The sequence below is a fragment of the Micromys minutus genome (assembly GCF_963924665.1).
Source record: "Micromys minutus genome assembly, chromosome: 9".
In the NCBI taxonomy this organism is placed as follows: Eukaryota; Metazoa; Chordata; class Mammalia; order Rodentia; family Muridae; genus Micromys; species Micromys minutus.
Window position 1 is genome coordinate 67,142,545 of NC_137978.1, and position 6,714 is coordinate 67,149,258.

Sequence of the window (6,714 nt, forward strand, 5' to 3'; positions counted from 1 at the left end):
GTTGGGGCACAATCACCTCTGCTAAAAGGTCACATGTAGTGCCCAAAGCTGGGATAGACCAGTGATTACCAAGGCCAAAGACTTTGGCCTAACAGCCTCTCAAGAGGACTGTTCTCGAGTCATTCTGTACTATTATCAAGAAGACCCTGATACCAAAGTGGAAGTCCCAAAGTCCCATTGCTGCAAGCGGGTGAGGAAAGCCACCTGTCCCTTACCCATCATCCATCCAACTACCTGGTCCAGGTCAGGAGGTAGCTGTGAGCCCGCCAAATCTCTTCCAGCCCCTAGAAGCCTGGATGTTGTAGACACTGGCACATCAGCCTCCTGCCTGTGTGTCAAGTGTCTGTTGAGTGCTACAAATGTACACAAACGAGGAAGCAAAATGACCACTGTGGTGCCTGCTTCTATGCAACCCTGACCCCACCCAGGTCCCAACACAGTCCTCGAGACAAACACAGCTCTGGGCTGGACAAAGCCAGCTGGTGGCCCTAATAAACCCACCATGTAGGCCAGCCCAGGCCCTACTCTCAGCCCCAGGTGGTCATTACCTACTCTGTACCTTTTAGCTCCCTACCTCACTGCCATGAGTGCTCTCCCTGAGACTGCTAATCACAGATTTAGTCCGAAGGATTCAGAAAGCCACTGACATAGCAAGAATGGCTCTTGCTTGCTAGATGGTACCTAGTACCTGGGGCTTTACCTTGTGAAGGGTAAAGGTCTAAAAGACATTTTGAGGCTGGGAGGAGTCAGACCCAGCACTGCCCAAAGGCTCTAAGCCAGAGAGGATGGCTCATTAGGAGTGTTAGAGACCTGTTCCAAAGGCCATCCGTTGGAACTCCTGGCAAAGGCTGTTGACATTAGAGCCTTGACTTTCAAGATATAATAGGAAAGGAAAAATTGGAAGAGGGATCACACCAGTCCTTCTAAACATTGCTGGAGGCCTAGGCATGGTGTCCAAGCAGTACTCAGTTCTGAGCAGACTACACCACTGTACAGACCCTATGTTGCATTTGTCCCTCCCAGGTCCTTAAGCCCCTTCATTGCCAGCAGCATTCCCTTACATTACATTTTGTCCCAGAAAGACCCAAAATGAAGTCTATAAACACAGAAAATAAGAGAGATCCCGTCTAAAACAACAAAAACCAGAGTGGTGCACACCTTTAATATCGTCACTTGAGGCATAGACAGGAAAGCAGACATCTACACTGGCACAAAGACACACTATTGAAGATGACTGGGCGTTGTGGCACATGCGTTTAGTTCAAGGCACAGGGCTGAAGGGTGAGGGGCAGTGAGTGCCAGAGGAAGGCCAAACTCTGAGTTGAAAGCTGTCCTAGTCTCCAAAGTGAATTCCAAGCCAAGGCTGTTACGTGTGGAGCACAGAAGCTGATGACTTCTGGCACTCCAGGTCTCTCCTACAGTTTTGGGGGCCAGAGCTGAGGGTTTCTGGCAGTTGACTGCAGCTGATTGCAAAAGGGGATTAGTAAGAGAAACTTGACTATTGGGTTCTTTACTCTTTAACTCAGGGGCCATTCACTGGAGCTTGGGGCTCATTAACTCTTCATGAGCCTATGAGAAGAAAGGATAGAGAAATAGTCATACACACACAGGTGCACACATTCAACCAGGCTGGAACACCAGTTTCATTCACATGTGCACATGCATGCTTATATACATACACATATACCAACATATAGCAACATAGATACAGACATATATACATATTATACATGTATACACACATACGTATATACAGCAGACATATATACATAGTATAAACACACACACGCACATTTGGTGGATGGAGCCCCAACAACCACACTTTATTTTTTCTCTCAGCCTTTTTATAGTTTCTTAGACAAAAGTTCTTTATAAAATTACCTCACAGATAAAATGTTACACAAAAGGGAGTCACAGCAAAATGTGAATTATAAGTTCAGAGTAATTTATCACTTATAAGCTCATTGTAAGTTCAAAGCAATAATTCCACATGCCCGTGCTTTACCCTAATTGACACCTGTGGCCTCATCCTTGGACCTGACCTAGAATGAATGTTTTTGCTTGATCATTAATTGTCCCAAGCATAATTTTCTTCCTAGTAAAATTTATGTGCTTGTGACACTAAACTCTATTTGTAGCTTTTTATTCAACAGGGTGGCTTAAAATTACTTTAATTGACTCAGGAATTCTTTAAAGTCATTATCTTTATGAAATTATTAGTCCATCTAACAAGCATTGTTACATGAAAGTACATTTTCATATTGTTTGGCAGCAAATTTGCCCAGTGGGGTTGGCTGATGCCCAAGAATCATTAGACTATGTAATAATGGTAGGAAAGACAGCAGCATTGAGAAACAATCCCAGGACGAAGTCTCTGGGGTCCATGCTTCTCAGAGCACACCCATGGCCGTCATGCAAAGCTGTGGGCCGTCACCAGAAAACTCAGCCGCTTGCCATAGCCTTTCCTACATGATGGTTCTTGTCAGTTACTCAGAGAAATCAAGTCTAAAAAAAAAAAAAAAAAAAGAACAACAGAAAACATATAAAGATAGAGTGAGACAAAGACACACAAGGATATATGGAAAACTCAGAAATACAGACACAAAGAGATAATGGAGACACAAAGAGACACAGGGAGAATCAGGAAGACAGTTATGTGGAGACCGAGAGACATACAGACAGACTCAGAGAGAGATACACAGTAAGATTACAAAAGAAGAGACATGAAGACACAGAGAGTCGGGGAGTGGGGAGAGAAGGGGGAGGAAGGGAGGGAGGGAGGGAGGGAGTGTGGGGGAGAGACTTGGAGTCCAAATATTCAAAACAACCCAAACAGTTACGAGAGTCCAGCAAAGCAAGCTCTTTATTTGAATTAGGCAGCAAAAACTGTCTGGTCAGGGACAACAGAAAGCCTTGGAAGCTGATGAACATTCATCTTTAAGCAGATCACAAAGTATTCACTGTACTCACATTGCTATTGACCAATCAGGACTACAGAACGGACTCCAGAGCTGAACTGCCATTCTGAGCCAGACATTTTTTTAAGATTTATTTATTTGTTTGTTTGAACACACCAGAAGAGAGCATCAATCTAGTTAAAAGCAGTCAGTATGGGCTGGAGACATGGCTCAGTGCTTAAGAGCACTGACTGCTCTTCCAGAGGTCCTGAGTTCAAATCCCAGCAACCACATGGTGGTTCACAACCATCTGTAATGAAATCTGGTGTCTTCTTCTGGTGTGTCTGAAAGCAGCTACAGTGTACTCACTATAATAAATACATAAATAAATCTTAAAAAAAAAAGCAATCAGTGTTCTTAACCATTGAGCTGTTAGGATGGTCATTCATAGTGGAATGCTCATCACAAGACCCAAGGAGAGTCAAAAGCCACCTCAGGCCATGTAAGTTAAAGCTGCCATTCAGGTGTCCCCACGCCTAAGCAGGAACATTTAGGAAGACCCTGTATTGTCTTAGGCTGGGTCAGGTCTCCATCTACTCTATACCCAAAAGCTCAGGAATGGACAAACATGCAAACTGAAAAAACAGGTCAGCTGTATCCTACGACCTGCCTGCTCCTGCCTATACTACCACACCGTGCCTTGAGCTCTCCAGTAAGGAATAACCTGGGATTGATGTAGAGATTAAGTCATGTTCCGCCCTGTTACTTTGTATAAATGAGTGACTATGTTCTGAGTACAAATGCTGAAGCAGAATGACTTTGCATTTTGCTTGTGTGCACAGATAATACCTGTCCAGTACAAACCACAGGGGCTCAGACCACATTGGACACCAGACCAGTGAATGCTAAAAACTCCTCAAATGGATCACATGATGAGAAGGGGCCCCTAATGCTGGGATTTGATGGTGTCCCTGGCCCATTATCAGATCTCCAGTGAGGAAATTCCTATTTGCTCTTAGGGCTTCAGCTCAGCAGTCTACTTTCTTGAAAGCTGTCCACTAGAATTTCTACTCATCGAGACCTAGTACGCTTGGACCCAGGTGTGTGTCAAACTGGCTTTGATAAAAATCTAACCCCCTTTAGTAAGTGCATTTGTATGATTTCTCTGTCTCTGGCTTTAATAGTGGTCCCCTCTTTAGTCCTTTATTACCTATTCTGTAACCTACACATCATTCTGCAAGAAGTAATGTGTGATCTGTGAGTTAATGCTAGTGATTAAGATTAGAATAATGTAGGGATAATATTTATATGCACTGTGTGAAGATGTATCTCTGTCCTTCCTTGCCTGCCTAAGGCATCCTATGATTACATAAAATAAAAAACTGATGTCCTATAGCAAAGACAGGAAGTGGAACTTTGGTATTATGAGCCCAAATAAGGAACAGACCCAAGCTGATCCTTGAAGGCCATCTCTGATTCAGGTCAGAAGTCTAAGTGTAAGCCCTTCACCTGACCTCATCCCCCACCCTTGGACCTGGAGGTTTTCTTAGACCCAACTGGGCAATCATGCTCCTTCCTGCCTGCTTCACCCACCTTCCCTTCAGAGCAGCCTGTATTCTCACAGCTCCCGTGGGACCTCTTGGCTTGTGTGACTCCAGTACTTTCCTGTGGATGAGGATACTCCTCCAGCTCAGTTTCTGACCTTACTTTCTGGCCTCCACAAAAGCCCTGGTAGCGAGTCTCTCTTCTGGCTTAGCCAGGCCAATCCCCCTAACCCCCATTGAGTGATCCAGGAATGGCTTGGGTCTTCCTCTGGTCCTCCCTGAGTGCTGGGGATGCAGTGACATTTTCCTTCCCTCTCTCATCCATGGGAACAGTGTCTTCCATCCCTTCATTCCTCCTTGGGACACCCTTTAGAAACTGATGCCCATCTCTAACTGATGCCCAATCAGAAGGGCCCTAAATTTATTCACTTTTGCAATAAATTTAGCCTCAATATCCCTTAGACAATCAATCCAAAGGGCTGCCCAAGGGCACCCTAGATCCTAATATTACCTTTACAAATGCTGCAAGCTATCAGGAAAATGGAAAGGTATTCCCTATCTCTCTTTCCTCCGCTCCAAGCCCTGTTTTTATCTGGTCTCCCCAGCACACACACAGATGCTGTAAATGTTCTGTCTTTTAAGTCACCATTGATGGATCTGTTGGATCTGTATGTTTGACCGAGTCATAGGAAGAGAAAGCAAAGGAGTAGTAGGCAAGCTGAAACACGAACCACCCACCCTCCCTGCACAAGCTCTTGGCTGGTCTCTCTGCTCTCATCTACAGCAACCTCTCTCTGTCTACAGCCAGGACTCAGAAATTTCCGTTCTACAAGCTTTCCTTGTTCTCAGCCGAAGGGATTCCATTTCACAGGGATTCAGGTGTCTTTAGGTATGAGTGGCATTAAACTGTTGTTTTGTGTTGTCCAACAACAATTAAAAACTGGCTCTGGGGGCTGGAGAGATGGCTCAGCAGTTGCTCTTCCAGAGGTCCTGAGTTCAACTCAAGCAACTACATGGTGGCTCTCAACTTTTGCTAAGGTATAAATCTCACCTCAAGATCTGTAAGACTATTATGTAAAATTTCCATAATCAAGACTTGTAAGCATATTGGGTATGATTAAAACTTTGCAATGTCTTCAGGATGTAAAGTAAATAAGTAAAAAAAATTTGTAATTAAAAAAAAAACTCTGTAAAATCTGTCACACAGGAAGAGGCACACAGGAAATAGAAGGGCGTGGGCATTCAGTTTGGAGGTTTACTGAGAGAGGGGTATTGCTGATGGGAAGTAGCCCTGAGGTGGAAGGTCAGCTGGGTACTTTCTCTGCTTCTGAGCCAGCAGGCATCTGGCTCTTGAGTCTTCATGGGTAGAATGGAATAACTGAGATTTTACTGTTTAATAACAGTAAGAGGTTTATTGACAGGCAGTGACTAAGATTAATTCAAAATCAAACGTGATGAATGTAGAGCCCACCTATGTTGTATTGCACACATTCCCTGAAGCCTTTTTTTTACACAAACAGGTACACTTTAAATTGTACATGCAGTCAGACCAAGTAACACCAACAGTCATCACTGCAAAAGCTCCTCAGCTCCCGTAAGAGAATATTGTACTTTATGAACTGCAGAGTTCCCAGTGTACAGAGGACAAATCCCAGCAACCACATGGTGGCTCACAACCATCTGTAACGAGATCTGGTGCTCTCTTCTGGTGTGTCTGAAAACAGCTATGTTGTACTTACATATAATAAATAAATTAATAAAAAAAAGAAAAAAACAACTAGTTGAACCAGGCGCAGTAGCACAAGATTGTGATCCCAGCACTTGTGGGGTAAGATCAAGGTCAAGGTCAATCCTGGCTGTACATCAAATTCAAAGTCAGCCAGGGATTCACCAGCCCTGTGCCAAAAAAGCAAATCAAACCAATTCATAATCCCAGAATCTGGAAGACAGAGATGTGTATTTCTGTGAGTGCAAAACTAGCCTGTTCTACATAGTTCCAGGACAGCCAGGGGTACATAGGGAAATACTGTCTCAAAAAAGAAAAACAAATTTTTTGCTTAAGTTCTGAGTTTTATTTTTTAAAAAAATATTAAAATTGTGCTTGTAATTTGGACAGAATTTCCAATTGACATGGTTCTAAACATACTTCAATTAAACAAAATCAAACGTACTTTGATTTTAATAAAATCAAAATATCAACTGAAAGAATGCTGAAGATACTCTACCTCTGATGGGATCAAATATTGTCATGATTTAATGATCTGTGCGAAAAT